This window comes from Canis lupus, chromosome 14 (genome assembly GCF_011100685.1).
Source record: "Canis lupus familiaris isolate Mischka breed German Shepherd chromosome 14, alternate assembly UU_Cfam_GSD_1.0, whole genome shotgun sequence".
Lineage (NCBI taxonomy): Eukaryota > Metazoa > Chordata > Mammalia > Carnivora > Canidae > Canis > Canis lupus.
The window spans coordinates 34921281-34942479 of NC_049235.1; the positions used below are offsets into that span (position 1 = coordinate 34921281).

Here is a 21199-nt window from a genome sequence, read left to right on the forward strand (position 1 = left end):
TAACTGGGAAAGTTACAATTTGAATCTGGGTCTTCTGATTACTCTGATCGGAATGCTTTATTTGTTAGTACTATCCCTGAGATAAATATGTTACAATAGTCCCTCCTTATCTGTGGGGATAAATTCCCAGACCTCCTCAATGCCTGAAACCGCTGATAGTAACAGACTGTGGATGAGCTATGTTTTTTTCCTATTAATATATTACTATGATAAAGTTTAATTTATAGATTAGCCACAGAAAGAGACAATAATAACTAATAATAATAGACAATTATAACAATATACTATAGTAAAAGTTATGTGAATGTAGTCTCTGTCTTTCCCTCTCAATATCTTCCTGTACTCATACTTCTTGTGATGATGATATGAGATGATAAAATGTCTGTGGGATCAGATGAGATGAGGTGAGGCAAATGACATATGCATTGTGAGGTAGCTTTAGGCTATTGTTGACCTTCTGAGGATGTGTCAGAAGGAGGATCACCTGCTTTAGGATCACAGGAAACTTCAGCCACAGTGAACTGGATGTGGTGGTGGTGGTGGTGGTGGGGTGCTATTCTAATTATATGTTGGCAAGACAGTTCTGGTAAGCACAGAAATTATATTAATTCCCTTTGGAGTGATATTAAATATTAGGTTGCTTTAGTCATGATTTTCCAGAGAAATGGAACCAAAGGGAGATATATATGTAATACAAAAAGAGATGTATTATAAGGAATTGGTGCACATAGTTACAGAGGCTAACAAGTCCCAAGATCTGCCGTCAGTAAGCTGGAGAACCAGGAGAGCTGATGGTAGAGTTCCAGTCTGAGTCTAAAGCCCTAAGAACCAGGGAGAGCCAGTGGTAAAAGTTCTAGTTCAGTCTGAGACCAAAGGCAAAAGAAGACTCCCATGTCCCAGTTTGAAAATAGGCAGATAGTGCAAATTCCCCATTACTCATACTTTTTCTTTTGAGGCTTTCTGTGGATTGTATGAGGCCTACCCACGCTGGGGAGGGCTATCGGCTTTACTCATTCTACCAATTCAAATGCTGATCTCATCCAGAAATCCTCACAGACAAACTCAGAATAATGTCTAACCAAATGTTTGAGTACCCAAATATTTAAATTAACCATCACAGAAGTAGACAGAGTCCCAGGTTTTTCTTTTAAGATTTCCTAATAATGACTAAGTAGGATAGTTATTTTGTAGAAAAATTCCACATACTTTACATTTCTGTTTTTTTGCCCTTTGCATAATTCAGGATTTCACCCTCACCCTTTTCTTTCTTCAACTGGAAAAAAAAAATGCTACTAAGTTTCATTAGGTTGATTTATTTTTCTAAAAATTCCATTATTATTCCTAATAAGTAATATTCCGGGTTTTTTTTTGGTGTGATAAGAACAAATAAAAAGTTTTCATTTGTAGCATACATACTATGTATCAAACATGTACTAAGATGTATATCAGAGTAGGGGTATTTTTTTTTAGAAAGAGAGTGTGTGAGTGGGGGATGGCAGTGAAGGGTTGGGAGAGGGAGGAGAGGTGGTGCAGAGGGAGAGGGAGAGAGAATCTTAAGCAAGCTCCACATCCAGCTTTGAGCCAACATGGGCCCCAATCTCAAGATCCTGAGATCATGATCTGAACTGAAATCAAGAGTCGGATGTTTAACAAGCTGAGCCACTCAAGCACCCCAGAGTAGTTTGCTCTTAAATATAACTAATCTTTTATATTTATTTATTTTTATTTTTTGTTTTTTATTTTTTAAAGATTTTTTTTTTTTAATTTATGATAGTCACACAGAGAAAGAGAGGGGGGTGCGGAGACAAGGCAGAGGGAGAAGCAGGCTCCATGCACCGGGAGCCCGACATGGGATTTGATCCCGGGTCTCCAGGATCGCACCCTGGGCCAAAGGCAGGCGCCAAACCGCTGCGCCACCCAGGGATCCCTTTTTTAAAGATTTTATTTATTCATGAGAGACACAGAGACAGAGTGAGAGGCAGAGACACAGGCAGAGGGAGAAGCAGGCTCCATGCAGGGAGCCCAACATGGGTCTAGATCCTGAGTCTCCAGGATCAGGCCCTGGACCAAAGGCGGTGCTAAACTGCTGAGCCACCAGGCTGCCCTCTTTTATATTCATAAATCCTTACGAATGGTATCTTCCAGTCACTTTTAAATTCCTGAGTTTTTAAAAACCATAATGGGGGTAAAAAACTTCCAAAGGCCAGGTAGATAATGTAAATGAGGAAAGCATCTTGGAGTAAGTAATAGAGGGCAGCGGGGACTGTGACACACTGGAAAGCACATGCTCTGTCTCTAGAAGGTGGTCTGTAATCAGATCCAGTTCTGTGTGCCTGTGGGAGAATACAAGTCCCATAATGCAAGTTCCTATAATTTTTTAGTTATAATTTTTTTATCTTTAAAATTATCATTTTTAAAATTTAAAGTTTCTTTAATGAATTTAACTAATTCTAGGTTAAAAAAAATGTTCAGACCAAACTACAAATCTGTCATTATCTGGCCTATGGGTCTTCAATTTTTGACGTCTGATCTGAAGCATACAGTTCCCTCCTATAACATTTATTCATTACAAGTAGAGGGCAACAATGCCCAAATGAGAGCAGATGCTGGACAATCAGCCAGGCTGTCTAAATGCTCCTCTGCACGACTATATAATTCAAATTCATGATTTAGGAAAATGACATAGTCCTATAAGCCTGCATCTTAAGATCTCTAATGGAAACTTTGAATCAAATCCTTGAAGCCAAGTAACTTCTGTATTTGTGACCCTCTCTAGACCTTTCTATTTTTGTCCAGTGCCCACATGGCCTGCCTCTAAAAACCTAATGAAGAGATTAATCTTCTTGTGGTAGAATTTCAGCTGCTATTTGGCCATAAATGGCAGGGTTTTGCACTGAGGGCAGCCACTGCCAACTTTGTCAATCTACATGGCTGGTTTGGTTTAGGTAAAACCATGGCATTGAAAGAATTTGTATTTTCTTTCATTAATAAACTTTTTTTTTAACCCAAATAGTGTATTTATTTATATTTTTTTGGCAAAGATAAAAGAAGTATCTTAGGAAATAATAATATAATTTAGCATCATGAGAAATTCCTTTTCTAGAATATTGTATTGTGTGTGTACATATATTTTGATCTAGGGTATTTACTTTTACCAGTAATGGCTAGCTAGTTTGATGCAAAAACTATGTAACAACTAATAATAAATGCTAAAAACTATTCTTAGGTTAAATTCAACAGTCTTTGCTGGATTTGTCATTTTATAAGAGCTGTTCTCAAATTTTAATTGTAAGATCTGTGTAAAGGCTATCTCCAATAGTGGCCATCAATAGTTCTTCCTATCTCTGTACATACATGCTGCTCCTTCCATCAAAAGGTGGAATCTTATTTCCCTTCCCCCTTGAATCTAGGTAGTCCATGTGACCAGTAAAATGCAGCTGAAGAGTTTCTGAGTTCGGGGATTAGGCTTTAAGGGATCCAGCAATTTCTGCTTCTATGATCTTGGAAACCAGCTGCCATGTCAAGAAGCTCAGGCTAGCCTACTGACTAGTGAGGGACCATGGGAGAAAGATATGCCAAATGAATAAGGCCTGGGATGCCCCAAACTGCATGAGACCTTGGTGGATAATTTAGACCAGTAAGCTTCCAGCTGAATGCAGCGATATAAGTAAAATCTGCAGATACCATGTGGCACACAAAACAGCCAACTCACAGAATTCTAAGAAAAATAAATCAGTTATCATTTGTGGCACTATGTCTTCGAATGGCTAGTTATCAACAATAAACAATAAATAACCTACTGGTTACTAATTGCTGACAGCTTAGCATCTTCCATGGTATTTCAGGCTCAGTCGGTTTGGATAAGGCCCAGGGATCACTATTTCGACAAAATCCTGGAGTAATTCAAATGTCAGGTAGTATTTTTCAGAACCACCTTTTGGGATCATTATTCTGAAACACACCCAGAGAATGCTTAAGAAATTTATTATCAAGTATGAAGAAAATGTCTGAATTTTTATTTATATATTTCCTTGCTCTAAAAAATCATAAACACTGCTTGACTATTAATATCCTCTATATTTGGTAGTCATATGATTCACAGGGCATACTATTCTTCAAATAGGAGGAACTTCTTTTTTTTTCCTCTTTTTAAAATTTAAATTCAATTTGTCAATATATAGTATAACACCCAGTGCTCATCCCAGCAAGTGCCTTCCTTAATGCCCGTTACCCAGTCACCCCATTCCACCACCCTCCTTCACTTCTGCAAGCCTTTGTTTGTTTCCCAGAGTTAGGAGTTTGTCATGGTTTGTCTTCTAGGAGGAACTTCTAACACAAGGAGGAGCTGCCTTTGTCTTCTTTTATTTCTTTCAGAGCATTGCGGTTTACATATGTCCCTTCTAAGTAGATTTATAGATTATGGTGTCTTATCCTAAAAGAATCTTCATGTTTACTAAGATAGGGAGTAACCATGGACATCTCTATGTCTTACAGAAGTTCAGTGTTTGAGACAAAATACTTGGAGGAATTGTCAGATTTCAAGATGAATAGTGCGTTTTTCTTTTACAAAATATAAATTTCCAAGTTTTCTTACCTTTCTGTGATAAGTAACTGTGAGTAGAACGCTACCTAGTAGAAATTATCATAGACACCAACACTCAGTTGCTCTCTACCAACAAAATAGAGGTAGTTTTCACAATTAGTGAGAAAACTCCATTTTTTAAAGAAGTTTTTTTTTTTTTTTTTTTGTTTTGTTTTTTTATGATAGTCACAGAGAGAGAGAGAGAGGCAGAGACATAGGCAGAAGGAGAAGCAGGCTCCATGCACCGGGAGCCCGACATGGGATTCGATCCTGGGTCTCCAGGATCGCGCCCTGGGCCAAAGGCAGGCGCTAAACCGCTGCACCACCCCGGGATCCCTAAAGAAGTATTTTAAAAACAGATATTGGGAAATATTTCCACTGTTAGATTGTAGTGCAGAAAATGATCTGTTTCCTAAGAAAATGCTTATTTTGGCACTCTTTAATTTGGAAACAATTGAAAAATCTGTTTAAAAATCTTTCAACTTGAGTTTCCATGTGTTGGAGTTTGTGATTGGTTTGCAATGACTGTTGGATATAAGAGAAGGTGGAAATTTACTAGCTAAATTTCACTGAAAACCTTCCTATAATTTTGGGTGGGATTGAAAAATGAGCATCATGATGTAGTAAGTGCAGCCAAGGGATGCGCTTTTTTCATTTAGGATAATGATATTTTATGATAAATCTTTTGCATTTATAAAAACCATGTCTCAAAAGAACCTGAACTTAGAAGCAGACTTTCAAATCCTGTCACAAGGTGTTAAACCACAATTTGTGAAACTTTTGAAGCATATTATTAGGTAATAATTTAATTAACATTACGTTTTTAGTGAGAATCATGTTTTAAAAAAATACTGTTGGCCAATAAAAGATTTAAAGATATTGTATGCTTCATTATCTTTTTCTGTAAATTCTTCTATTTTGGTGTTTTAGATGTATATATTAGTATACATTTATAATAGTATATATTTTCAAAGTACATTAATATGACTATTTGCAGTTCATGCTTGAACATTTTTTATTCCTTTTTATCTTTAAAAAATTTTATTATTTAAGAGTGAGAAGGAGAGAGAGAGTGAGAGAGAGCACAAGCAGGGGGAGGTACAGAGGGAGAGGGAGAGGCAGGCTCCCCACTGAGCAGGGAGACTGATGCTGGGCTCAATCCCAGGACCTTGGGATCATGACCTGAGCTGAAGGCAGACACCCAACCAACTGAGCCATCCAGGCACCCCTTGAACATTTTTTTATTGATGGAGTGTACTATCTGAAACAAGTTTGGACATTCTAGAATATTAAGGCATTCTGTAATATCATCAGTGCATATTACTGTGTGGGAAATAACACATATCTGATTGTCCATTGATGAAAAGCCTCTAGAGCAGGAACATAGCTTTGGTCCTTCATAGATAAGAGAATTGGATCCTGGCTTAGTTTTATTGTCTAGTAGATCACTTGCATCTGATACTTTTAGAATCTATTCTAAAATAACATAGCTATGCATGTATGGCAACTTACAAGGATTCTGTTTATCATACACTGCAAAAGATAACATGCTTCTGGATAGGTCAGATACTATCATCTAGATACTAGCATCTAGAATTGATGTTTAGTTCTCCATCTTGAAAATAGACCAAGGTACAATGAATACCTGATGAAACTGAATCTTTTTTATTAAACTCCCTCCCCCCGCCCCTTTCTTTTTAGACTAATGTTGGAAGGCATTAATGCAGAGAAGCTGAACTTCATCCAGCAGAGTTTCCTGGTCATGTTAGCCTCCCAGAAGAGAACCTACTTTTGTTTCACATTCTTGCTCTCCAGGAAAGCAGACAGGGAGCATTTCAGTATCAGCACTTTTCACCCATGCAGCGTGTAAGTGCATCACTTAACAGCGGTGCGTACTTGTGGGTAAAAGTATACTTCAGTAAGTAGAATGAAACCTCTCTGAATTGTGCTGAGGTAATTTAGGCCTTTTATTCCACTTCACTATTGGGGAATTTTACTATAAGCAACTTTACAAAGTGGGATACCACAGAAAAACACCATCTGTGGTAAGCCCTTAGATGGCTCATATGGTTTCAAAATGCAAGCCTGCTTTCTTTTAATTTATCAGGAGTTTTCTCTTGAGATTGTACATGTTATAAAATTGAAAACCACAAATGCTAAACTAATATAGATGAGCTATACGTTAACTTCATAGTAGATGTGGTGCAAATGAAAAGAAATACCCTTAGGAAATACTTCCCTTATATTTTATGACCTTTGTCGTTTTTTAAATAATATATTTAAATAGGTGTTATTGTTCATCCTATATATATTTTAAATTTTAATTTAGTCCCCCACGTTATTTTATCAACTAGGTGTGTTAAATTAGTGTTAATTATTTATACCCTCCTCTTCCCTCAGGTCTTTTTAGGCCAAAGGAGATAAATCATCCCAGGAACATATATATTATTTGCTTTGTGGAGAGGCTCATGGGTGAAGATGTAGATTGGAGAAATTTCTTCAAACAAGAAAGGGATAGAGACACTACAGGGGGATCAAAGTTTGAGAAGACAAAGGAAGAAGGTTCAGGTGACAGGAATTGAAAAGAGAGTCTGGGCGATTTCAAAAAAAGAGAAAAGGGATAGGAGAGAGGAGGGAAAGAATTTTTAAGATCTGTTGTGTCCTCTATTGAGTAATTCCTCTCTCCCTACAAAACCCCACAAAACCTTGAGTAAAATTCAGTTGTTGGTCTGTGCTTTTGAAGGATTTCTATTTGTTTATGACTCTGTATGTATGTATGTGGCTTTAAAGTGTCAATGGATATGAAAGAGTGGAAACCGGAGTTTTAACAGAAGCGGGGATATAGTAAGAGGCCAAGTGTGGCCGGGTGGTTCGTTCAGGTAGGAAGAAGTATTCTATTAGGGACATCATTTAGAATTTTCTGTGCATGGTGATTTTAAAAAGACTAGTTTTTATTAACTTTTATTACATTTTAAAATTTGCTGTGAATGTGCCACTTGATTGCAGACACCTAGGCAGACTGCTCCTCCCACCCTCCCACCTTGCTCTGTTGTTAGAAATAAGCCAACAGCTCGCTTGCTTGCTTTCTTATTACTATTTTTTTTTAAAGACTTTATTTATTTATTCATGAGAGACACACACAGAGAGAGGGAAAGGCAGAGACACAGGCAGAGGGAGAGGCAGGCTCCTTGCAGGGAGCCCGATGCGGGACTCGATCCTGGGACCCCAGGATCACACCCTGGGCCGAAACCAGGGGCTAAACTGCTGAGCCACCCTGGAATCCCCCAACAGCTCTAAAGTCAGGCGAATGTTGTAGGAATTTCCATCAGAAGCTTATCACTATTTTCTCCAGGTATTCTAAGAAGATCCTGCAGGTACGTTAAGTGGCCAAGGCACTTCAGAATCCTGGTGACTTTGGTTCTGATTTGTGGCCATCCGACTGTACTATAGATTGAAAGTTCCCAAAATGGGGATTGTAGGGAGTAACATCCCTGCCCTTCTTCTGACAGCTGAAATTCCTTTGTACTATTTTTGATCATGTATAAAGAGCTGAGAATGGGTTTTTGTTTTTGTTTTAGTTTTTGTCTTTTCTTTCTCATCTCCCCCTTCTTTTGCTTTTTCTTGTTTTCTTTCTCTCTGTCCTTTCTTGCTGGCTCTCATTCCTATAGCCAAGTGGATTGTCAGAGACCAGTGAAGGTATGAAGGGAGATAGAGTATCCACTGGTAAATATTCTCGTTTCTTTCTTCTGTATCACTGGTCAAACTCAAGTTTAATGAGTTTCAATGATCAGGTTTGTTTTGTTGGGGCCATGGAAAGAGGAAAAAAGAGAACATAAGGAAGAATGAGTGAGCAAAGACACTGTTATGGGAATAATTAGAGTAAGGCCATGGAAATTACATTAGTCCTTTGCTTCCAATTCTCTGTCCTCTCTCACCCTGTCTACACTTGTGGAATATTTATAATGAGATTAAAATCTTAGTCGGTTGTTTGTTTTGATGTAGAAAGCGGTTGAGTTGCTACAGTTGGATTTCTGCTCATACTAGTTGCTCAACCTCAATATTGTAAGGAGGCAAAAAGAGCTAGGGACAGCAAACAGATTCTTCTCATCGACTCCTAGGTCACTTGTGCCTTGTTACTCCTTTCTCATTCACTGCTGAAGGGTCCGGGTGATCAGTAGTACACTCGCTTTTCTGACAGGATCTCACTGAACTCACAGATGGCCTCATGTGGGTATGGATGGTCACCTGAAGCTCATGCTTGGGCTGCCCAGATGTGGAACACACTTTCCTTCTTCTTCTTCTTTTTTTTTTTTTTTTTTTTTGAGACTTTATTTACTTATTCATGAGAGACACAGAGAGAAGGAGAGGCATAGCAGAGGGAGAAGCAGGCTCCCTGGAGGGAGCCTGATGCAGCACCGAATCCCAGGACCCGGGGATCACAACCTGAGCCAAAGGCAGATACTCAACCGCTGAGCCACCCAGGCGCCCCACAGATTTTCCTTCTTAATGCCAAACTTCAGCTGTGCAATTTTGATCACATGTAAACCGTCATGAGCTATAGCTAGAATAGGGGTCATCAAAAATTTTTGAAGGGCCAGATAATAAATATTTTAGGCTCTGCAGGCAATATAGTCTTTTTTGTAACTATTCACCTTTGCCATTGAAGTACAAAAGCAGCCCTGGGTAATATATAAACAAATGGGTGTGACTGTGTTCCAATAAAATTTATTTATGGATACTGAAGTTTGCATTTTATATAACTTTCACGTCTCATAAAATATTCTTTTGATTTTTTCCAACCACTTAAAACTGTAAAAACCTTTCTTAGTTTGTAGGTTGTACAAAAACAGGGGGTGGGCTGGATTTGACCCGCAGGCTGTAATTTGCTGGATGAAAACTAGAACATTATTCTTTGCTCGGCTATGATGCACCACAAATTTAATGGTTTAAAACACTCTTTCTTAGCTTACCATTCATTGGTTGGTAATTTGGGATGTGCTCAACTGAGTAGTTCTGGTTTTTTGTTTTAAGCTTAAGTCTATTTTACTACCACATATGAAAAGCCAGTTATCTGTTTTATTGCTGCTTTATAACAGCTGCTGCTGCTGCTGTAGTTGTTGTTTTGTTTTAATTTTATTTAATTTCTTTTTAAAATTTTAATTCCAAAAAAATTTTTAATTCCAGTCTGGTTAACGTACAATGTTACATTTGTTTCAGGTGTACAGTATAGTGATTCAACAATTCTATGTATCAACTGGGTGGTTCTTTACTAGTTTCGTACATGTATCTGTGGTCAGCGGTTGGTCATCTATTTGGCTCTGCTTGTAAGGATTACTGGCTATTGGGTGGGGTAAGCAAGCTGACTGGGCGAGTGTCTTGCATCATCCAGCAGGCTGGTCAGTGCTTATTCACATGGTGGTTCTAAGAGCAGCCAAAACATGCAAGTTCCATTGTATGAGAATTCTTCAAGGTTCTGCTAATTCCATTTTGCTATTGTCTCAAACAAGTCTCATGACCAACTCCAGTGTAGCAGAGGACTAAGATATGGATCCAGACAACTGTGAATAATTAGTTTATTACTACCACAACCCACCACAGAAGGCCTCTGCCCTGTTGGTTTATATCTCTCCCACACATAAAATATATTCTCTCCCTCCTAAGGCACCCTACATTTTATCTAGTCACAACATCAGGTTCAAAGTCGAGGATTTCTTCATATATAATCATGGCTGGACGTGACTTTTTAGATGTAGCTTCTCTTGATCCAATTGCACTAGAAAGATAAGTTATAACATACAGTGATAAGAAATTGATAATTATAGTGGAGAGAATCATTTGAAAGGGAAAGAATGGGGGACACTCAGCAGCCACTTGTCCATACATATTCTGAAATTCAGCCTGGCATCTGTTGGCAGATTCCCGTACTCCAGGGTCATCCTCCTTGATTAAGCTGAGACTCTGCTTCCTGGGAGTATTTGTCCAGTGTATTGTTTTCTACAGCTCTCTGGCAGTGATGCCCTAGTCCGTTGTTCTTCACGGTTTTTGACTTGACCCTCTCAAGTGTCATTCTTATTCATAAGATACTGCTTGTGTGTGCAGCTGAACATCTTCCTTAGCCTTCTTCATTTCTGTTGGGGGTTGGTGGCCTAGAGACCTCCTTTTGTTTTGAGCTGACATGATCTCTTTCAATCCAAGATGGCAGTGCTTTTATCAATACAGTTAATTGCAACAGTAGAAAGCTTTCTATGGATCTGATTCTGGTCCAGAAACTAGATCCACAATTCTTATTGAGAATTTTTTTTTTTTAAGATTTTATTTATTCATGAGAGGGAGAGAGAGAGGCAGAGACACAGGCAGAGGGAGAAGCAGGCTCCATGCAGGGAGACTGGATCCCAGGTCTCCAGGATCATGCCCCAGGCCGAAGGCAGGCGTTAAACCGCTGAGCCACCCAGGGATCCCCGAGACAAACTTCTTTTTACTTGAGTGTGTCAGGCGGCTGGGGGAAATTTCCTAAAGAATTTTAAAAGAGAATTTTAAAAGAGAGAGAGGCAGAGACACAGGCACACAGTGAGCCTGACATGGGACTCGATCCCCAGGTCTCCAGGATCAGGCCCTGGGCCAAAGGTGGTGCTAAACCGCTGAGCCACCCAGGCTGCCCAACTTCTTAGAGTTCTTAACAAGGGACTTACAGTCAGACTTTGATTTAATCTTTACCCTGAAGCCATTTATTACTTTGATGATTTTGGGGGGGGGGGGGGATTGGAGATAAGGAACAGTTTACTTCCCCGCATGTCCTGGTTCCTTTGTATTCTCCCTAAGTTCTGCTTACAAACAATTTTTTGAGCTCATCTTTCCTGATGTACCTTATCATTGACAACTAAAGGAAGCCAATTGACAAGTTTAATTTTCTGTGAGGCAATCTCCCTATCCAAGTCCAGTTTATTAGTTATAAGCAACATATTTACTAATTATTTCAGAACTACCTAACTCAGGTACTTTCTAGCCTGCCATAGCAGTTTCCTTGTCACTTTCGTAGCATCTTATAACAGTATAGTCAATTTTTTCCATCTTCGTAGTTTCTTTACAGCTTTTCTAGCCTCCACCAGCCACCTATACCAAAGCCAATGCCTCATATTTTGTTTTTTGTTACCAAAACACCCCACTTCTAAGTATCAATTTCTTTATCAGTTATTGTTGCTCCAAAATGAAGCATTGCAAAACTTAGTGGCTTAAAGCAATCATTTGTGTCACTTCTAACATGTGACATGTGTGTGTTGGGAAATTTGAGCTGAACTCAGGACAGAGATTCCCTGGTTTTGGCCAATCTCACTCATGCATCTGTGGTCTTGGACAATTAGCAGAGGCCTGACTTCAGATCCTCGCTGGCTACTGAGAGGGCAGCAGGAGACAGGGCTGCATGTCTCTTATGATCAAGCTGGCTAGCGTGGGCTTGCTCACATGGCAATGCTGGCAGGGTTTCCAAGGTCAGCTGGAGAAGGCAGGCTCCAATGTACAATCCCTTTTCAAGTCTCTGTTATGTCACATTTGTTGTTGTCACATCATTTAAAGCAAATCATATGGCCAGGGCCAGACTGGAGTGAGTGTGGGAGGGGATTATCCAAAAGCTTACATTGAAGGAGGTGATGAATTCAGAAAGGTATGAACAAATTTGGGGCTATTGTTGCAACAATCTGCTAGTCCTATGCTCAATAGAGTAGACTATAATCTGACACACAGAAAGCCTGCTATGTTTCTAGGGGAGTGTAAGTTTTGAGTGACTGGTTATTCAGCTAGCTGATAAAAACATGGAAAATCCACGTTATGGCTCTAAATTTGGCAAATTGAACTTGCCCAATATCAGGAGTACATAGATTTCTGAAGTGTGCTTTTAGAGCTTGAGGATCAAAAATGCATATGATGAAAAGAAAAAATGATTCTGGGATGCCTGGGTGGCTCAGCAATTGAGCATCTGCCTTTGGCTCTGGGCATCATTCTGGAGTCCCCAGATCAAGTCCTCCATCGGGCTCCCCGTGGGGAGCCTGCTTCTCCCTCTGCCTATGTCTCTGCCTTTCTCTGTGTATATCTCCCATGAATAAACAAATAAAAATCATTATTAAAAAAAAGGTGGAGCACCTGGGTGGCTCAGTGGTTGAGCATCTGCCTTTGGCTCAGATCGTGATCCTGGGGTCCTGGGATCAAGTCCCACATCAGGCTCCCTGCACGGAGCCTGCTTCTCCCTCTGCCTATGTCTCTGCCTCTCTCTGTGTCTTTCTATGAATAAATAAAATCTTAAAAAAAAAAAAAAAGAAAAGAAAAAATGGTCCTGATTGTAGGCAGAGAGTAAAAAATGACAAAATTTAATATTTAACATTTAGATGGTGTGGATTATGTGCTGGACACTATGCTAGTAGCTTGTCATGAATTATATCATTATCTCTTTTAAAAACAGAAAAATTAGCATTAAGAGAATCTAAAATTTTTGTTGTTTAGATCTAGGGAGCTTGGCCTACTCTATGTAATATGAAAGCTTTACATTGTAACGTTGCTAAGGATGAAGGTATCTCTTTTCAAACATTGCTGGTTGGAGGTTGGAGTTTATAGTACAGTGTAGACTTTGGGATCTTATGGTCATTTGTCCAGTTTCCTAATTGCATACATATTACCGTTTGAGATAGTTTCATAGTTTCCATCTTTGTAATGAACGCAGCTCAAACTGAAGTCTTTCCCATTGCTTTTACAAGTAGAATATCCTAATATAATAATTGGCTCTCAGGAAGAGAGCATATTTTGATTCCCTTTGCATATTGCTCATCCATTGTTTATTACCCCCAAAACTCAAAAGAAGGAAAAAACCCAGAGATTTTCCTAGAGTAAAAGATTTGCTTTTCACAGTTAAGGCAGTTTATAAGGACTCACAGGCACGTTAGCAAAGAAATGAAAATAGTTAGACCTGAGGACAGGAGTCAAGAAGTAAAATTATAATTAAAGGTATTTTTCTTCAGAATCTTAGGTCAAAGCAAAGATTAAAGATGGAAAAATGAGGAAGACCAGGAATATGTTAATGGCTTTTCTCTAACTGTATAGAAAATAATAATATTAAAACTCTTCAAAAAAAAAAAAAAACCTCTTCAACATTTACACACACACACACACACACACAATGGGATTGAGAGATGATGGGTATGGGTGAAAGAAGAGTCTGTAAAGACATAAAATTGTTACTCAAACTTTATATTTAAATTCTTTATTTTGGAAGCAGTACTTTCCTCTTTGACATCAAGGGATTTTTTTTAAAGTTTAAGTTGAATTATAAGTGAGAAAAGAAAATTTGAAAAATGTCTCAGATTTTCTGGCTAACTATGGCAAAGGTAAATGAAAAACTTCAGCAGTTAAGGTAGAACATTAATTTAGACATGGAGGCATTTATACCAGACTGAACAGATGGAAAATTCTCACATACTTACAGAAAATCAAGCACATTAAAAATAATTCAGTATGAACAGTAGAGTTCAATATGGAAGAAACGGTAACAAGTCCACTCAACTGTGGACTACTTAAGTCTTTTAACGTCGATTTTTTTTCCTTTTCTTTAAGCATACTGATTTTTTCCTTTATGTTTTATAATGTTGATTTTTTTCCTTTAAGAATACGTTTATCGGGCAGCCTGGGTGGCTCAGCGGTTTAACGCCTGCCTCCAGCCCAGGGTGTGATCCTGGAGTCCCAGGATCGAGTCCCACATCGGGCTCCCTGCATGGAACCTGCTTCTCCCTCTGCCTGTGCCTCTGCCTCTCTCTCTCTCTCTCTCTCTCTCTCTCTCTGTCTCTCATGAATAAATAAATAAAGTATTTTTATAAAGTACTTTTATCACTGTGATATGACTTGCAGAAAATTTTCTTAGTTCTATTTTTTAATTTTGAAAAATTTTAGACCTTCAGAAAAGTTATAAGAAGCTTTATAGAATTTTAGAACACCTATATACACTTCCTCTAGATTCTCCGTTCATCAATATTTTCTCACATTTGTTATATGTCTTCGTGAATATGTATACCTTATCTCTATTGATCTGTTATGCTGAATTTTTGGAAAATAAGTTGCGGACATCATGACTCTTGATCCCTAAATACTTAAAGCGTATGTCCTCACAGTTTCATGTATTAATTTAGTACAGATGATCAATTTCATAATTATAACTTAATTTAATGTAGTCTAATTATCACATTCAGGAACTTTAATATTAATACAACACAAATGGCCTAATACACAGTTTATATTCAGATTTTTCCAATTGTCCTAATAATGTCCTTTAGGAGAAAACAGACGAAACCTGTTTTTTTTTTTTTTTCCTATCCATGCATGAATCCAGAATTACACAGTGGTTAGTTATTGTGTCTCTTTAGTCTCCTTTAATCTGGACTAACCTGTCAAGTTTTTTTGTTTCTTCATGACATTTTGAAAAGAACAGGTCAGTTATTTTGTATAACATCCCTAAATTTGCGTTTGATTGTTTCCTCATGATTAGATTCAGGTTATGCATTTTTGTCAGGAGTACTAACAGCGCTGTGTTGTGTCCTTCTCAAGCCTGTCATGCCGTGTCACAGTGCCAGTGGATCCCATTATTGGTGACGCTGACTTTACCACTTTCTTCAGGAAGTGTAGGCTACTGTCTCTATTTAAAGATATCATTCCCTTTGGTACTTAATAGGTAAACCAATGCTTTAAGCCTGTTCTCCTATTAACTTTTGCCCAGAGGTTGCAACGTTTACTGATAACTTTTGCCTAAATTAATTATTACTATGTTAGCTACCAAATATTTTTTTTTTAATTTTAGACAAGCAGAAATTTTTACTGATTTTTTAAGTGTAAAAAAGGAGATTATTCTAGGGGACTAATACATCTGTAGACAATCAGAAGGGTGCAATATAATCACAGGTGATTAATCTGGAAAGGCAAAAGTAAAGACTAACCCCATTGAAGAACAAAGATATTGCAACAAATGCTCTGCGTTTTTCATCAAGCAGCAGGATGGTAATAAGTTAGATATATGAAGTAAAATGCATGCATCAACCATTTTCTCCTGCATAATCTTAAACTGCTTTGCATTTATACACAATCATGCACAGTAATAATCAGGAAAATATTTGGAATGCACACACACACACAAAAAGCTTGGCACCAAGTATAATAGAAGAGAAATATGAAAACAAGGGAAGCAGGTAAGGCATTTAAGATTAGAAAATGTTTATGTAAAATTTCTAAAGCAACTGATAAATTATGCTACTCATATTCCTAGTTTTTCTTTCTCCATATCTGGCTAATTTTATTAATATACTATAGCTTCCGATTATTCTCAGTTGCATCTAGTGAATTTAAAAAAGAACAACCCTGCAATAAAGTATCTATCATGTCTTGCTGAATAAAATGTGTATTTTGTGCGACCTGAGATTGAAAGCTTTCTAAGCTTCTCGGAGTTTTAAATCAGACAACCCCCCACTTCCTGCAGACACAGTTGCTTATTTGTCAGTTTGAGTTTGATTTATCTCAAGCAGCAGCTAAAACGGTATTAAAATCTTCTGTTAAGCATGTAAAACTCTACATATAGAGAGTCAGTAAGTTAAACATCTCTAATAAAAGACAGGTGCGTTCTCATTGGAGGCAAAAATAGGATAGAAAGAGATTTGTTTCTGTAAAGGATGATATGAAAAGTAGGAGACCATAGGTGTCTTCTCTTTACTCTACAAAATGGCGCTGATATATAAGGCAATAAAAATATTTTTAATGATTTTTTTAAAGTGCACATAAAGTAACCAGTGAATCTGTGTATTCATCTATTGATCAGTTTAGTGATGGGCTGAAAAATCAGTGAATTAACGAGTGCCCTCTGCTTTATTCATTATTTCACCATGTTGTATTTTTTCCTTTTTGTTTATATCTTTGTGAGAGTAACCCAGAATATAAAGTTATGTAATGTTGATGGTTTAATAATAATTGTTCCCATACAATTTCTGAGATTTTTTTCAGCCTCTTGACATTTTTGGCTTACTCATTTATGCATACATTTTAAATTTTTAAATTTATATTAGATAATTTTAAAATGAGTATAGAATTTTAGCCTTAAAAATATGCAAAAAAAGTGCAACTAAAGAGAATGGCCCATACACATTATATTCAATATAAGATATCTAATTAGGACCATGTAGATTTTTCCTCATATTTATACCATAATGTACATGAATGGAAACAAAGGCAATAATTGATGACTTCTTGATAAAAAACTTCAGTTGAAATTAGGGCGGCATGGTTTGATTACAGCTTAGTCTTTGGAATTCTATTTTAGTTTGCCTTATTATGGTGGTGCACTGAAAATCTAGGATTCATTCGTTCATTCATCTAGAACATTTATTTAGTGCTGGCACATAGAGATTGTTCAATTAACAGACATTATAATGTTTTTAATGTTTCTTTTTAGAGAGAGAGTGGGAGCAGGGGGGTACTGCGTGGGGTGGGAAGGGGCAGAGGGAGAGGGAGAGGGAGAATCTCAAGCAAATTCTGCACTGAGTGTAGAGCCTGGCACTGGGCTAGATCTCACGACCTTGAGATCATGATCTGGGCCAAAATCATGTGTTAGACACACAACTGAGCCACCTAGGTATCCCTATTTTTAATGTTTTATGTATATCCACAAACGTCCACGCAAATGTATTGCTAACATGGAGTCATCATAGACTGAGATTTAAATTTTGTTTTTGTAATACATGCAGTATGGCTTCATGTTTATGTCATGGATTTAATAACTATTTGAGGGCCTTCCACAAGCTGGACACTGTATCAAGCTCCAGAAATATATCTATGGATAAGATGGGTGGATTCTGGGATGCCTGGGTGACCCAGCGGTTGAGCATCTCCCTTTGGCTCAGGGCGTGATCCTGGAGTCCCGGGATCGAGTCCAACATCAGGCTCCCTTTATGGAGCCTGCTTCTCTCTCTGCCTGTGTCTCTGCCTCTCTCTCTCTCTCTCTCTCTCTCTCTGTCTCTCATGAATAAATAAATAAAATCTTAAAAAAAAATGGGTGGATTCTCACCCTTCAAGGAGCTTATATTTTTTGGGAGAGATAGAAAAGAAGTAAAAAACATAATTAGATATTTTGATTAGTGCCATGAAGGAAAAGTGCCCAGAGTTATTGTTTTTGGCAATTAAGTGCAGGGGCATATGCCCCTGTGTGTGTGTGTTTATGTATATGTATGTATGTTTTCTGTGTGTGTGTGTGTGTGTATGTGGGTGTGCGTGTATGTTAAAGTATGCGATACTATGAGTAGTCAGGGAAGTCCTCCTTCGAGGGTGAGATACAGGCCTGAAAAATGAGAAGAAATCAAACATGTAAAAAAGGCATGGAATATTATTCTGGAAACAATCTTCAGAGTTTAATATGACTTTTCTGATAATTTTACATTTGAAACTATAGCTCTGGTAGTCCACCTGAGTCCCCCAAAGCTCAAGTTACTTGCCCGAAGTTGCATTTGCCACGCCCAGGACGCAGGGATGGCTGTCCCTCCTGAAAACAGAGTCAATTAAACACGTAGAGACATAAAAGCAGAAAATGATCATGTGGGGTATTAAAGGAATGGAGTCGGAAGCTTAGAAAAACATCTCTTGCATCTTCACATTTTCCATTTCATCTAAACTCAGTGAAGAGTTTAAAATTGAATATAGGTAAGTTGGCTAAAAAACTATAATTCTGAGTCATCAACAGCATATCTGAAAGGAGCAACACAGCCCAGCCTGGCAGCTCCTATTTTTCAGATTAGAAATTAACTGCTATGTTGTCAGGATGAAATGGTATGTTTTATTATTGAAAAGGCAGTGCTATTAGCTTCTTTGGGCCACAAGGGCCCATTTATTTAATTACTTCTTCCAGGACACTAAGTGGATCCCCAGTGACCAGGCCAAATGATTGCACCTTAAAAGGTGAGCGACACATTCATTTGATGGATAGTACGTTTTCTTTCCTTTATTTTTTCACTAAATATAAAAAGAATTAGAAAAATCCATTTCTTTTCACCTCTTCTGAAGATAGTTTCAGAACCAGAAGCATTTTTATTCACTTTTATTTATTTTTATTTTTTGTTTATTATTATTATCTTAAAGATTTATTCATTTATTTTAGAGGTAGGGGGTGAAGAGGCAAAGGGAGAGAGAATCCTGAAGCAGACGCCCTGCTGAGCACAGAGCCCGATATAGGGCTCAATGCTCAATCCCATGACTCTGGGATCATGATCTGAGCTGAAATCAAGAGCCAGCCACTCAAAGAAATGAGCTACCCATGTGTCCCTATTATTATTTTTAAGTAAGCTCAACACCCAATGTGGGTCTTGAGCTTAGGACCCTGAGATTGAGTCGTGTGCTCTACAGAGTGAGCTAGCCAGGTGCCCCTTTTTAAAATAATAGCTAAAATAATAGATATAGAAATGAAAAGTAAGAGAAATCTTCTAAACAAGGAGCACAGGGCCTGTTTTGGATTCCTTTAAAAATTTTTCAAAATGGATTTTATTTTATAGAGCAGTTTTAGGTTCATAGCACAATTGAGGGGAAGGTACAGAGATTTCCCATATACTCCGCCCCCTTCTCCAGCCTCCCCCGTTGAGGGCATCTCCTGCCAGAGTCCCATTTGTTACTGTTGATGAACCTACACTGACATGTGATTATCACTCTAGGTCCATAGTTTACATGAGGGTTCACTCTTGGTGCTGTGCATGCTATGGGTTTTGGCAAATGTGTAACGACATGTACCCACCATTAAATATATCTAATAGTTTCACTGTGCTAAAAATCCTCTGTGCTCTGCCTTTTCATCCCTCCCTCTGCCATAACCTCTGGCATCCACCGACCTTTTTCCTGCCTCCGTGTTTTTGTCTTTCCTGCAATATCGTATAGTTGGAATCATACAATATGTAGCCTTTTCACATTGGCTTCTTTCCTGTAGTACTATACATTTAAGGTAACTCCATGTCTTCTCATGGCTTGATAGATCATTTCTTTTTAGCACTTAATTGCATTCCATTATCTGGATGTAAAATTCCTTCTTTAAGGCTCGAAACTTATTTTTAAAAAGATTTTATATATTTATTTTTAGAAAGAGACAGCACACAAGTGGGGGGGGGGAAGATTTGGATGAATAAAGAACAGACGGGGAGGAAAAGGGAGAGAGAATCTGAAGCAGACTTCATGTCCAAAGCTGAGCCCCGTGGGGGCTCCATCCCACAGCCAGGAGATCATGACCAGAGTCAAAACCAAGAGTTGAATACTTAACTGACAGCTACCCAGGCACTTCTAGAGCTTCAAATTTAATAGAGATTTTAAAAGAAGGAAAAATAAGTTAAAATTATTAAGTTATTTATTACAATAAAGCATGAAAGAATAGTCATATTCTTATAATTATGTAGGAATATATAAGTATTGTTTTATAGAGTGTTTTTCCTTTGTTAACAAAGTTAAGGAAATGCTAAAATCTCAATAGAGTCAACGAAGAAAGGACAAATATAGGTCATGAGTAAATATCATACTAGAAAAAATCTATAGCTTGAGGGTATTAAATTGTAGCAGCAGACAGCTTTTTGAGTAGATTTTTTTTCAAGTTTTTTTTTATGGGTGTGGTTGATATTTAAGCTTTGCTAGCCCAGCATCAAGGACCTCTTACTGATGGATTATGAATTTTATCCTTTAATTTTTAATATGCTATAAAACAGTGAAAATTCTAATCCTTTAAAATGAACTTTCATTGTTCTCTGATTGTTTGGGATAAGAAAAGGTTTTCATAGTTTCTTTCTTAAGAGATATGAAAGCTTTTCAGATCTTGCTGATTTCAAGAACTTTCCTATAAAGTAAGTTGGAGATATTTGTCAAAATTCCTACTGGGTGTGTGAAAAACCACATACACAGACTGTAAGCCAAACTCTTTGAGGTTAATTCATAAATCAGTAGGGATAAATGAGAACAGAAATTCTATGTTCTGACTCTTGAGGTATCATATCTTGCCTTATAAACTTTCACTTGTTGATTTTAGTTGGGTAGCACATTGATATGATTTGTACTTCACTAAATCATAATGTGTAACAACTTAGGTAACTCTCTAAATTCTATTTGATTTTTTTCCCTTTAACTCCACTTCCCAATAGTGGAATAGATGTAATTTGGTATAGGTGCTTATTATTAAGAGGCCTGGTTTTGGAGACACTGACACAGGCTGAAATCTTGACTCTGATATGTACTGAGTGTGATCTTAGAAAGATAACTTAAATCTGTCTAACCTGTAAAAAAAAAAAAAAAAAAAGAGAGAGAGAGAGAGAGAGATACATTTACATCATATGTTACCTACATAATAAGAGTTTTTTATGGTGATAAGACCAAATATTAACGATGGTAGAAAGTTTTCTTGTTTTATATATCATAGATTCCTCCAATAAAAGCTATTTAAACTTTATCTTACATTATTGAAATATGCATTTCCCTGTTATTTTTGGACTTAAATTTAAAAATTTCTTCTCTAGCTCTGATATTTTTTTTTTAAGCACAGATTCTTGAGGTTTCATCTTTTTTGGGAAAAAAAACCACTTTGTGCTTATA

The 21199-nt window shown here is 37.6% G+C and overlaps 1 long non-coding RNA gene across 4 annotated transcripts in view; it reads left to right on the forward strand.

Moving 5' to 3' along the window:
- The first annotated feature begins 474 nt into the window (after positions 1-474).
- The window catches only part of LOC102155842, a 53795-nt gene continuing 33070 nt past the window's right edge, over positions 475-21199 (forward strand). The window contains exons 1-3 of one of the 4 annotated variants that reach the window (XR_005369195.1): positions 475-586; positions 6284-6470; positions 6983-7415. This is a non-coding gene — a long non-coding RNA (uncharacterized LOC102155842). Of the gene's footprint in view, positions 587-6283; positions 6471-6982; positions 7416-21199 lie in introns of those variants that run through there. The other 3 variants (XR_005369194.1, XR_005369196.1, XR_005369197.1) reach the window with 3 other exon arrangements.